The 13,399-nt window shown below is 36.7% G+C and overlaps 3 non-coding genes across 3 annotated transcripts; 1 reads left to right on the plus strand and 2 right to left on the minus strand.

Moving 5' to 3' along the window:
- The first annotated feature begins 506 nt into the window (after positions 1 to 506).
- On the plus strand, positions 507 to 578 carry Trnae-uuc (transfer RNA glutamic acid (anticodon UUC)). Its single transcript has one exon. It is a non-coding gene; the product is annotated as a tRNA-Glu (tRNA).
- Positions 579 to 1,306: 728 nt separating this feature from the next.
- On the minus strand, positions 1,307 to 1,380 carry Trnai-aau (transfer RNA isoleucine (anticodon AAU)). The gene has a single exon. It is a non-coding gene; the product is annotated as a tRNA-Ile (tRNA).
- An 8,307-nt stretch (positions 1,381 to 9,687) lies between these two features.
- Trnad-guc (transfer RNA aspartic acid (anticodon GUC)) lies at positions 9,688 to 9,759 on the minus strand. Its single transcript has one exon. It is a non-coding gene; the product is annotated as a tRNA-Asp (tRNA).
- Between the last annotated feature and the right edge of the window lie 3,640 nt (positions 9,760 to 13,399).

Genomic DNA, 13,399 nt, shown 5'->3' on the forward strand with positions numbered 1-13,399 from the left:
GACAGTGGCAGCCACGTTTAAATCGCTGTCCCGGATTTATGGCATGCTACGGGCAGATACAAAAACACGCGTTACAAAAATTCTACGTGTATAATAGCCGTGGAAACAAAGTGGATGAAACTGTTTCTCTACGATCTTTTCTTTTTTAAATTACTCCTGTGAGATGGAATGTCGTCATTGTGATGGCATTTAAAATTTTTCTTCAAAGTTTGGTGTCGCAACAGCGATGGCATTCCAAGTTTGTCTTCCATTGACTTCTCTATGGCGGTGATGAATATTTATTAGTAATGTTCCTACTAGTTGCTAGTGTCAGCAGGAAAATATGCCGACCACAGAGAGTCGACCGTTTTGATGGTATTTTTAGTTAGGTATTTGTAGCTTCAGTAAGTTTAATAGGATTTTATAATTTGGAATAGTAAAATTATATTGAAAGGTTAATAAAAAAACGAAGATTGTAAGTTTACTATCTCAAGAAAACCATAACATGAAATATATCTCTCATGTGATCCGGTATGGTCTAGTGGCTAGGATACCTGGCTTTCACCCAGGAGGCTCGGGTTCGATTCCCGGTACCGGAAATTTCTTTTGGTTTTTTTTCTTTTCATATATGAAAACTTTATAATTGATATTACTATTCCTCATTCTACATTGATTTTTTACTCAAATAAAATTGTTTGATAAAAAATATAATGAACATTCTAGAATTCCATCTCGTTCTCTCGTTCTCTTTCCCTTTTTCTTCAGAATATCTAATTATTACAAACTCAAAATTAATATTGTTCAGGCAACATATTATACTTACTTTTAATTAAATTTATTTTTAATTAAAGCTGTATCAAATTGAGTTCCAGGTAGACCAAGTAATAGTGAAACTTCAGACACCGAAATTCATCGAGTAAATAAGCGGGATGTTAAGTCTGGCTAGACGAAAAAACTTTTCCCTATTACGAAAACGATGTCTTCCTCTTTACAGGATCGCAAGAAAATACTTCTATTTCAGTTCTCTCGAAACAAGCCATGTCGATCGGGGAAAAGTTACTCAATTAGACACACGAACGTCGTTCCGGAAGTTTCTTTCCACTCGACTAAAACTCAAATTCCTTTCTTACTTCGCACCTCCTTGTGAACGAGCACGTATTCACCGCCAAGTTTTCGTATAACGTTACCACCGGGAAACTTTTCGTCTCTGCGCACGAAATAGATCGAAGAATAAAAGGATAAAAATAGTATCGATGTTCGAGAGTGAAATTATAACGAGTAATTCTTCTTTTCTATTAAATGAGAATGAAAAAAAGAAAAAAAAATTTGGCCCATGGGGGGATCGAACCCGCGACCTTCGCGTTATTAGCACGACGCTCTAACCAACTGAGCTAATGGGCCGTCATGTCTGCTACCCTTTTAAATTGAAAATTCAATGCAGATATCTATATTTTGTAGTATTTGTTTATTATTGATTTAAGATGAATAATTAATGATTTATAATAAACGTATTTTATTTCTTTAATATATAGAACATAGATATCCAAGAGTATATCAAAAATTCAAGTATAGTAAATTATAGAATACAACATCTCTCAAAATATAATTCTTATCTACAATTTTCTTTAATTAATCAATATTCAAAGAATTCGCGATAAATAATAAAAGTATACAACATATATAAATATTTCTTTTTATTATTTAATTTGTACTTTACAATTTGTCCAGCTAGACGTTCGGTAAATTTTTCTAACTTTATTGCTAACTAACGTGTGAATGGCTACTCCCAGCGGGATCCACTATACAACATATATCGCATCAATTTCACTTATAAATTTTTCAACGAAAAATTGCGTCGAAACAGAAAAATATGAAATAACAAAAAAATGAGAACGGTAATGTAAAAAAATCTACAGTTGGTAAAGATCCATGTCCCCTTATATACAATCAAAAGTAGGCTTTGTAATGCTATTTCAAGACGGTCAGTTAATGTCTGACTACAATGGCCTGCTCGCCGTCACGGAAAAGAATAAGCTTGCTACAAAAATGTAAGTGTCTCGTTGCCACGTCCTCCGACCTTCTTTGCCTCTTATCCTATGCTTTTGTATACAGAGGATACTTCTGCATGACGCATGCTTTCCAGACGTCTTCGGAAACATGCGGTCCGATACGGACAGAGTCACTCGTGACTCTCGAAAGTATTGTAATTTATTCTTACAGTGATACGCGTAAAAATATTTAACAAGCTTAATAACTCTAAAGAAATAAACTAAGAAACAAGGTTTAAACGAATATAAGAATGCTACATGAAGCTCCTTCAACATCATAAAAATTACCTTCGAGCTTCTCAAGTGCAATAACGGCCAAGCCTCGTTCGAAAACACAACGGAGAGGTGTAAAAAACTTTGGAAACGCTCTTAAATCTCCAAGTATCCCTATAAAGCATGACAAACATCTGAAACGATCCGAACGCAAGGTAGCTTCCACGCGCGCACGCCGGAAACGCGAGAAAATGGCTTTGGAACTCTCAGAGAGAAGCGCTTCGAGCGTGGCATTATACCTACATCACGCGACGTCTGATAAGAAACTTTAATAAAAATGTCCCAGACTTCACCTCGAATAATTGCCCTGTTTTCTTGCTATCGCGACGACTTCCTTTTTATTTCGTACTTCTAACGAACTCGAACGTTGGAAACTCCCCTTTATCGCGCCTTACCCCACGGCCAACTGTCGTTTCACCGCTACCCCCTGTGGAAAATATCGTCGACGAGTGAGTCCACGGGTCTGCCATAAACTATTAAGCTGTTGCAGGTGCCTTGCACGACCTTATACGACGTCAGCGAACTTTTCTTTCCGGCGTGGTCGGAGACCGGCAGGCAATCTGCTGGCCAATCCCTTGAAGAACTCTTACGTGAGACCACCGCCAGGCGATACGTATGGGGTTTAAAGGTCGCTGTCGTTCAACGAGGAAGAAACGCGCGTTCAAGAACGGAAGAAGATCGTTCGGCCAATTACTAACTGCGTTTTATCGAACAGGAAGGTCTCGAGTCTAGTCATTTCTTTTTTGTCTTTCGACGACTATGTGGTACGTAATTAATCGAGGATGAAGGGTAGCTTACGCGAGAAGTGTAGACGACGTCTGTGGAAAACCTTGGAGAATTTAGTTGTCTTCTTTTTCGTGTAATGTGATAGTTTATAGGTCGTTTTATCAGATATATTTCAAATATTACCGTAAGTAGTTATCTATGACTTTTAAGTTCTATATTGGACTATCGAAATAAGCTGTAACTTTAGGAAATTAAAAATACGCATATGTGCACTCTTCTACGGTAATAGATTTCATGTAATTTACTTACGATAGCAGCAGCTACGAGAAATGAAACCATAATTGCGTTTCGCTCACCTGGAACAAAAAAACAAATATATTAATCACAATAACGATTAAGGTGTCCTTGTCCATCGATATTTAATATAAAAAAGCAATACTTTTATAACTCTACGATACTGAGACTTCTATAATAACCATAGTGTTTATCAGAAAAACCAATATCGAAAATTAAATTCAACGTCGATCCACCGTACATGAAACTGTCTGCCTGATTCACTTCTATAATAAACATCATCACACATGCATTCCACGAAACGTAAGCTTCTAAACGTATTCCTGATCCTGTCGATTCTGTTTGTTGTACATCCCCAGTGGCTGTTCGTTCAAGGTTCTTTGGCCATTGTCACAGGAAACGAACAACAGACTTGGCGAACTGGCAACCAGGAATGGGATAATTAACGACCGTTCCTCTCTTTCTTTCACGGGCCATTCCGATTCGCATATGGCCTGGCCAAACGGGGAACGGTCAAGAGAAGAGCCATGGGAGCAACGTCGTGCAACCTCCGCTACGGTATACCTCTACCACAGCAGAGAGCCGCGGAACAATCAACGAAGGAAGTTTCTACTTGGGTGGCAACACTTCACCTTTTCCCTGGCCGCGCCCCTCTCTTCCACTTAACTCTAGACGCGTGCACGACCGAGAATTAGCACCGCAACCGTGAGACAAATTTTTCGCTCGCGAGCACAACTTTCGCTAATGGTTCTTATCCCCGTTTCTTTTTTGTCAAAGAAGCGATTCTTTCCGAATACGTCAAATAATTAAAGAATGTTTCTGATAGCTGTTTCGACAGCGCTTCGTGGAATGCATGGATCGTTGGAAATGGCAGAGTGTCCGACCTGTAAAAATGTATTATACAGGATAAGGCAAATGGACTGTCTCGTACAATAATTTGCTAACTGATAATATTGGTGAATGGATAATAAGAGAAAAATGTAAAACTGGAAGTCCAAGTTAAGCCGATAGGCGAGGATAGTATAGTATTATAGGATACAGGTATAATAAATTATAGATAAAAATAAATATTAGCGAATTGACAAGTTGTAGGTTGTAAACAGATGGAAAAACTAGAGAGGTTTTTTTCACATTTCTTATTACGTATAACGCAACAGAATTTATTAATGCTATTAATTTTTAATTACCATATGGAGTTTTAATATACCAAAAGTTCGTTCGGAATATTATATTATACGTAATATATAAAATATAATCTACTTTCTTTTCCATTGACAACTTAATTTTTAAATTCACATATCTGTCTATAAAGCCATACTAAAACCTGTTTGGATCTATGGGATCCAGCTATGGGGAACAGCGAACAACTTCAACATAGAAATTCTCCAACGATTCCAATCGAAAACTCTAAGATCCTTGATAGATACACGTTGGTATGTTACCAGCGAAACAATACATCGCGACTTTAAGATACCCACAGTCAAAGAAGAAATATCCAAGTTCAGAAACAGATATAATTTAAGAGTTAACAATTACCAAAATCCATTAGTTACCCAATTACTTGGCACGACGGATCAGATCCGCAGACTAAAAAGGCAATACCCCTTGGATTGAAGCATTAGATTCAACTAAAATCGAACATACTGATACAATTGATTGTAAATAGTCTATTAAATAAAAAAAAAAAGAAATATCTATGTCTACTGTATTACAGAATGTGCAAGCCAATGAACATTTAATATAAACGCCTAAAAATCATAAAATATATACCTGTTAACAGAAATACCAAATATTTTATTCAGTCCATTAAGGATCGATATTTACGACATGAAGATGCCTCTTAAAAAGTTACTGTCCAGCACATGTATGCAGTTCCCTAATTCAATAAAAAAAAAAAAGCCAACGTTTAATTCCCACGTACCGATACATAAAATTTTATATCTATCCCAAACAACTGAAGAACATCGCGTATCCATCCAAATTACATCCTTGATGCGTCTCATACCTCTTCCCTCGTCGATCGATTCCACAACTGACTATCGAAAAACAAACCTAAAGAAATCCTAAATCCTACCAACTACCAATCGCGAGTATCATAAACGCCGGAAGAAAGCATGCAAGGAGCCTATCAATCTCAATACAAACATCCTGTTAATCCTGTTCGGTAACCAAAAAGTGGTAATCAAAAATTGCGCTACCACGAGGAGGAAATTACCCGGGACATTCTCTGACCCTTGTTTCGCGCGACGATCAGCCAGGCTCGTTAACAACTCTCACCATCCGCGGTCCCGTTCGTTTTGCTCCGTTTCTTTGGATAATTGATCGGGAACTCGATCGTAAAACATCGCAATTATTCCCTTAATAAGAAGGCAATAACACTGGTTCGCCGTAATAGGAGTGGCGAAACGACCACGATAAGGGAGTAAAAGGGGCGGAAGAAGCTGCAAGAAATAATGGCGACGCGGCGCGAAGGTCTTGTGCTCGAATGGACAGATTCCATCGTCGTGGACAAAGTTGCCACTGTCATTAAGCTGGACGCGCGTCACTCAACCGAGTCTTCATTCATTCTGTTATATACAGGGTGATCCTGTGTATTAGTTAACTTGTAGGCAACGTCAGCGATGCAAGGCGATAATATCGTGTCGTTATATGAAGATTAAAGGGAGAAAAGCAACGAAACGCCACAAGATAGCTTTATCGAGAAAATTAAATTTCAATCGGTTCGCTAAAAAAAGGAACAACGCTTAAAGAATTTAACTATATATTATTCGCAAATTATATCTTAATTATACACTTTGAAACAAAACGATTGATATAATGTTAATTATCTTCATTCGTGTTCTGTTGTAGTGCAGAGTGGATTTCCTATTTTTTTACGGAGACATTTTGAACATTAGAATCACTGTGATTTGGTAGTTTTGCTACTGCAATTCTCACAGACAAAGCTAAAGAAAATGAATAGTCCTCGTTTCTCCTTCTATCTTCTATATAAAGATTACCAGAGAAGAATACGATACGTGTGTGTATTTGGATTTCACGTAAGTTTGACCAGCTCTTACATTTATTGCTCATTACACATTGTCCACAATCTTGAGACGTGTTTTTGTTTCTTCATTACGCATAATACGACGAACAAGCGTTTCATTTTTGGGATGTTTAAAATTTCACAAAAGATACGAGGAATCATCGATCACAATAAATTTGTACGAAATTGACAACTGTGATCTGTGTTTAACTAGCGAAAGCGTCACCCTGTACAACAGGTGTAACGAATCAAATTTTGTTCTTCGTCGAAATCAATTCACCCTTCCCGCAAGATTGATCACAAAATGTATCTTCGCTCGGAGATTACAGGCTCCGCCTATAAGGTAAATATTAACAGGGAAGGGAAAAGGGATTTTTCGGGTGTTGTCGTACGTGGATTGTTATAACAGGGAATATTTACGCGGCACGTCACGTTTTATTTCGTTTTTGCGCGATAGGGTATTACGCGCCACCAATTTTTCAACGATCCGCGCACCGGTTAATTACTTGCTTGCGATCGCAAGTAATCGGTATCGAAGCGATAAAATTGTCAGGTTAGCGAAAAAATAACACGACAGGATGATAGAGGAGATAGGCGTGTTTTCGACGTTTTTAACCATTCCATTATGATAATATTGGTCGAATAGGTGTGATAGTTGGAAGAAGATTTAATTAAATTTTAAATTCTTATCAATGAGTTTTAATTACAACTAATTACTACGAAGGAGAAATTTAACGTGACTTTGATCGCGATACACAATGCGGCATTCGAATGAGAATTCGAGATAAAGATGAAAAAATGCATATAACGTGCAGTTTTCCTGAAACTTGATATTAGGCGATCCGACGTGAATAAAAGTCTGTTTATGAAATCTTTGTTAGTATTTTCCTTACTCTGCCATTACGAATGGATTTCATTAAAAAAGTAAAGGACATCCAATACAGTAGACCGTAGGAGGAAAGAACTATATAGCAATGCAATACCATACCTTCTTGAAACAGAACGATCAAAATTCTTCAAAATTACAAGATAGCCTGAACCGCTTTCTTTAAATTGTCCTTTAAAGAAAGAAAGAAATATTTTAATTGGAAATTAAAATTATACGTACCTTCACCCAAATTCTAGCGTCTAGTGTAGCAGCAGATATACTAGTAGAATCGTATAAGGAATGAGCGAACTAATTTTCAAGTGATTACGATCTGGTAATTTTTCTCTATCGATCTTTTGAGCAAATTATAGTTTACATTTCTATTGTTTACGTACAATCTGATGATACATATCGTCGACTAATAAGATCAAGATCGAACAACGATTACAATGCACAGTGTGCATTGCGTTAATTTCACGTATCATCGTTTTTTCTATTTACGAGCATCTAGTTTTAAATACGGATTCTTATCTTTAAATATGGTTCGTTCGTTCGTTGGTAAGCCAACTGGGTCACTATGATAACCTTTCAACAAAACGACCACTAACTATTAAGCGACCACGTTCCATGAAGCGGAACAACTCCAACTTTGTTCGCAATACTATTTCTGAAACTAACTATTAAGCCAGTGGAATGGTATGTGGAACAGGACGATACGGATTGTTTGTTAAATTGCATTCTTTGAAATGGTTACGATAAGACTTCTAATTTGTAAGATTAGTGCTTACAATTGCATTGGTTAAAGTTAGTCGCGAGTAATGAAAACGTTACGGTAATAAGTGTTTCGTTATTTGCAAGTCGAATACACCTATTTTGATTTATAACGTTTATCACGAATCGATTGCTCGTATTTTATTTTTAATAAAAAACGTGGAATTTTATTCGTGAATTTACCTGAGAAGAGTTTTTATTTTTGCTGACATCGTTTCAAAAGATGAAACAAACGAATAACCTAATATTATACTTGTACTAGGGACGTTGATAAATTTATCGGAATCTTCCTCGAATTTTTGGAAATGTAGAACGGTACGAAGATTAAGCTGAGATATAGTAACTCTGTAAGTTTATTTATATATCGTGAGAAAATACGTTTGTCTAAGAAGAATATCACTCACCTGTGATTCAGTAATTAAATTGTTACAGGTGCAAAATTACGCTAAGATCCTCAATCGCGTTGAACGCTATCGCAAAATCCAACCGAAAACAAACTAAACCTCTTATCCTCACGATCCTACGCGATCAACGATCGGCGGTCTGTTCCGGGTCCGCGTCGAGCCTCTCGAAAAAGCCAATTCTGTCCGGCCAGTTAGCCGACAATACCGCAAATTGCGACCGCGTTGTTCGTCCAACGTGGCCAACAAGACTCTCTCCGTAAACGAGATTTATTGAGCGAAATGATCGCCGGAGGCGGCCGAAATTAAGGTGGATTCACGAGGTGTCCCTCGGTCTCGCGGCTCCACTCTAAAGGGGCGTATACATACGCGGCCCTCGATCGTTGCGTGCAACGAGGGTGTAATTCAAAAAAGGCCGCGCACCACTAAATCTAGCCCCGATTAAGGCTTATTACGGGTAAACACGATCAAGACCCCGAAGTCGGTTTCACTGGGGTGGAAAGGAAGGAAGAGCGAGAGAGGCGGGGGAGGGGACTTAAAGGAGAAATGATGTCTCGCTGCGACTTCGAGACTCCAGGAGGGATCCTTATGGGTGCAATTACATCCAGCTAATTACGTTCTTCCTCTTGGAAACCGTGGCTTTCTCATTCACATTGATACAAGGGTTTTACCGATACCACGCATCGATCCGAGGCAACGAGACGCTCGTTATTATCTACGAGGCATATAATAGTCTCTTTCTCTCGCGTAAGCAGATACATAATATCGATGATTATAGTAATTTACTGAGTTATACTACACGTGGATATTACGAGAGAATTAACGAAGGTTTCGTGAGGAGCTGTCGTTTCATGGTGACTTCTCGCGATTTCGTTTGGAATTTTATGGTACGAAGTATAAAACTGGGCGGATGATTATATTTTATGTGTATTTTGTTTAGTGGATGACGCGGTGTGACGAAGAATGTGGTTTTGCAACGAGGCGATGTCGAGGAACATTGGTCTTAATTTTCTTATCGAGGAAGTTTTAAAGAGATTATTATATGCATAGTTTGTTATTACGCTGTGTGTATCGTCCATTTATCTTCAGATGATTAAACGACGTCGGTCAGTCGGGTGAAATTCGAGGTGAATATAACGGAAGAATTTTTGATGATTCTGAAGAATCTTTTTTTTTCAGAAGTTTTAATTTTTTTTTCTTCCGTTATCAAAAATTTACTATTTTATGAATATGTAAATATTTGCTATTATGCATAAGATATATAATTACGTCATCATTGTTAAAAATAAAAATATTTCTTTTCTCCCCGTCGGGGAATCGAACCCCGGTCTCCCGCGTGACAGGCGGGGATACTGACCACTATACTAACGAGGATTTGGATGACAAACCCGTCTACTTTATCGGTTATCAATTTATCTATACACATATGTGATTATCTGATTGTGTAATAATTTTATATTGGTGAGCATCCAACGTTGTAACATTTTAATTTCACGACACGCTATTGAGAGCTATTTGAGTCTGTGATTCTAATATTTTTCACTATTTTTGTAATAAACAATTTATTCGCTTTACAATCGTACCAAAATGGATGATTTTTATTTGTTATATTTATTCACTATTTTATTTTATATTAAAAATATTAGTAACAAGCTGCGTCACTGCTACGACTGTCAGGAAGGTTCTACTCGATTTTTTCCCTCCTATCGACCTATGGTTCTCAAAAGGAAACGTAGGGAAAAGTAAAAGGAGGGACTTCCATGCAAGCGAAAACGTCTAATAAAATTGACGAGTGAGAACATGCAGAAACCAGGTGTTCACAGCCTGTCACGCGATGACCAAACCGTCTATCTGATTCATCACTGGGCAGATCGATTGCACCTGCAAACTTGTATAAGTATAAACAAAACTATCTAGATACAGATAAACCATTTAGATATAATAGAATCAGAGATTCTTACACTTACGTAAAATATTACTAAATTTTCGTATATGAGATACATCTACATATTTTTAAATTAGTCAAACTCGAAGATGGTATCCCGCTGGGAGTAGCCATCCACATGTTATTTAGCAATTAAGTTAGAAAAATTTACCAAATGTCCGGCTAGCTAAATTGTAAAGTGCAAATTAAATAATAAAAAAAAAAGTATTTTTAAACGACGGTTCTACGAAAGAATACGTTTTTTCTGCGTTAAGGTTGCAGAATAGTCAATCAGCTTGACTCACGACGCATTACTGACTAATTTATGGCACCCTCGAGTGTCTTTCTTTTCCCCAGTCCCATTGTATAGTCCCATAACAAAATTGAATAACAGTTCCAAAAGCTCGAAGCTTTGCGTTTATTATATTTTTCTTATTTTTGTATTTTCTTCAAAGAAACACAATTTTATGTTATTTTGTTATTTTTATTCTATTATTCTTTTTTTTCATTCTTGTATACTTCTCTGCAATTTGCGCGAGACATTTGACAGGTTCTTGTAACACGTATCTATCAATAGCACGCGAATGGACATGTTTCTAATTGTAACGTACAATTAACCACAGATTTTTGAACTGGTATTTCTAGTATCGTAAAGATTACGCTGTAAAACGGTGGATTGTGCTCTATTATGGAAGAAGCTTAATTTCTACGAATCGAAACGCATCGATCGTTTCCGTGAGACAGACGAGCCAATGCGTGATATAAAACGGCACTCTGATCGAGGTCGACAAAAGTCGCGTCGTCATTCATTTAGCATTCGCGATACGTACGTTCCATCGGCGTCGTGCACAGTTTAGTTAATTGCGCGGGAATTTATCATGCGGAGGGGTAGAATCGTCGAATGGAAGGGAGACAGCTGGCGAGGGATTACTACATGTACGATTACGCCTGTTTGATATGCCGCGACACTCAAAACTCGTACATCACACTTAATCGCTGAATATGGAACAGTCAACCCCGATAGCCGCATCCAGCATGCATATTTAGACTGCAATTATAGCCCTCAGCTATTGTCGGCACGCACGCCGCTGCAAATTCTCCATTGAGCCCTACCATTGTTCCTTTGTTTCCCTTTTTTACTTTTTTATTCTTTCCTCTTTGATTATCAACGTCTTGTAGTGCACTTAGAACCACCATGTACTCTTTAATTCAGCTCTGCAATGTAATTTATAAGTACGTGTATCAAAGAGTTTCTTTTAGCACGATTCAGTTTGTTGAAAGAGAGAGAGAGAGAGAGAGAGAGAGAGAGAGAGAGAGAGAGAGAGAGAGCAGCGAAACAGCGCGTAGAAACTGTATAAATTTTATTCATAAAAATAAAATAAAAGTTCGAGACTGATCGTTTAATCTGTTTAGACTTTAAACTTCAGTTTGAACGTCGAAAGTAGTCACGTCGTCAATTCATCGTTTCATGATCTCACTGCATATTACAGAATTGATCAGTTGGAATCAATGCGGTTGATGATTGATACGTTACGAAATGAACAAGGATTCGATTACGTTCTTAATAGCACTACGTTTATTATTCGCTATACATTACGTGACAGTGATTTATATTGTTAAAGTATAAAGTATATTTAAGTGCAAAATATATACATCAGAAACTATACGGTACAAACAATACAGAAACAAACATGGTACATAATATTCGAAGAATTAGAGACAATAAGAAAATAAATGATAGCTGTTCGTACCGTGATTCATTGATAATGCAGACGATTTGCATTAAAATAGGACATTAAACCGGTGATTAATACGAGTTTAAGTAGTTACGAACAACTAGCAATCAATTTTACGCTTTGTCACATTATTTAGACTGATACGAAGCGGAAGAATAATATTATATTCCTAACTCTATTTCAATGTTGCGATATCAAGAATAATAGTTCCAATGATATAACAATAAATTCATAATCATCTTTGAAGTTTGTCTGATCCAGTCACAATCTTCCTTTAAATAGAATATTTTTTTAACGTAAATGAGCGTATACTTAACGAGGAAGTTTGACAAAAGTTAATGCCCTTTCGTGCTATTAAATTATGTTTAATTATTACGTGCAATGCTTTACTGTTATTCCCGGGGCACCGAAATTGCTACAATATTCAAGCGGTAATTACCCTCGTTGCTGGAATCAACCTTTCAGATTGATGCGTTTCGCTCGTTACAGGTCATAAAATTCCAGTAACAGATTCAACGTCATATCGCGTAAATCGTTCGGTCAAACTGCTTTTGTTCGAGCTGCAGATCACATTTCTGTAATGACCCTTTTATTAGTACATTCGTTTAATCGACAAATTAATAAAAGCTGAAATTAAAGGAAGCACGCAATCACTGAAATACGTATAATTCAGGTACGTAATGTTGTTTGACATATCTCCGAGGAATATTTAAATCTATTAAATATTTCTTTCTATCAAATCTCGAATTCAAAATATCCAAAATGTAATATTAATAATATTTGTCATGTATTAACTCACATTTTCTCTACTTACATACTTTTTATTGAAAAAAAAAAAGAAATTGTAAGAAATAGAAAAATAATGGCTGGAATAATTGAATTATAATCCAGATTCAGCACAATTTCACGTATCTTTGAGAGGTATTGAAATTCGTATCTTTCTATATAATCCTTCATCAAATTTTTTTCTTTAACTCCCTACGTTTCATTCACTATCGTGTTACAGCATTATGCTTGTCGTGTACTAACCTAACTTTCATTTCCCCAATTTTTCGTATATTTTAAGAAAATACTACTGAAAGTTCCTGGTTTTGATGCATTTGCCTCTGAAAAGGTCAAACCTTCGTATTCTTATACTATTGTATTTTTATACTATAATATTATAAAATTATACGTAATATCAACCTAATTAAGAGATTCAAGTCTCTATTAATGAATTTAAAAATACCACAGTTTTAATACCTACCACGTAACTGAGGAGATTGATAGCGTTACTAGAAAAAGATAGATTTAAAAGATTTCACAAACATTTATACAACAAACTAACGAAACCACGAGAGCGATACCTCATCGT

This window comes from Bombus fervidus, chromosome 8, assembly GCF_041682495.2.
Source record: "Bombus fervidus isolate BK054 chromosome 8, iyBomFerv1, whole genome shotgun sequence".
In the NCBI taxonomy this organism is placed as follows: Eukaryota; Metazoa; Arthropoda; class Insecta; order Hymenoptera; family Apidae; genus Bombus; species Bombus fervidus.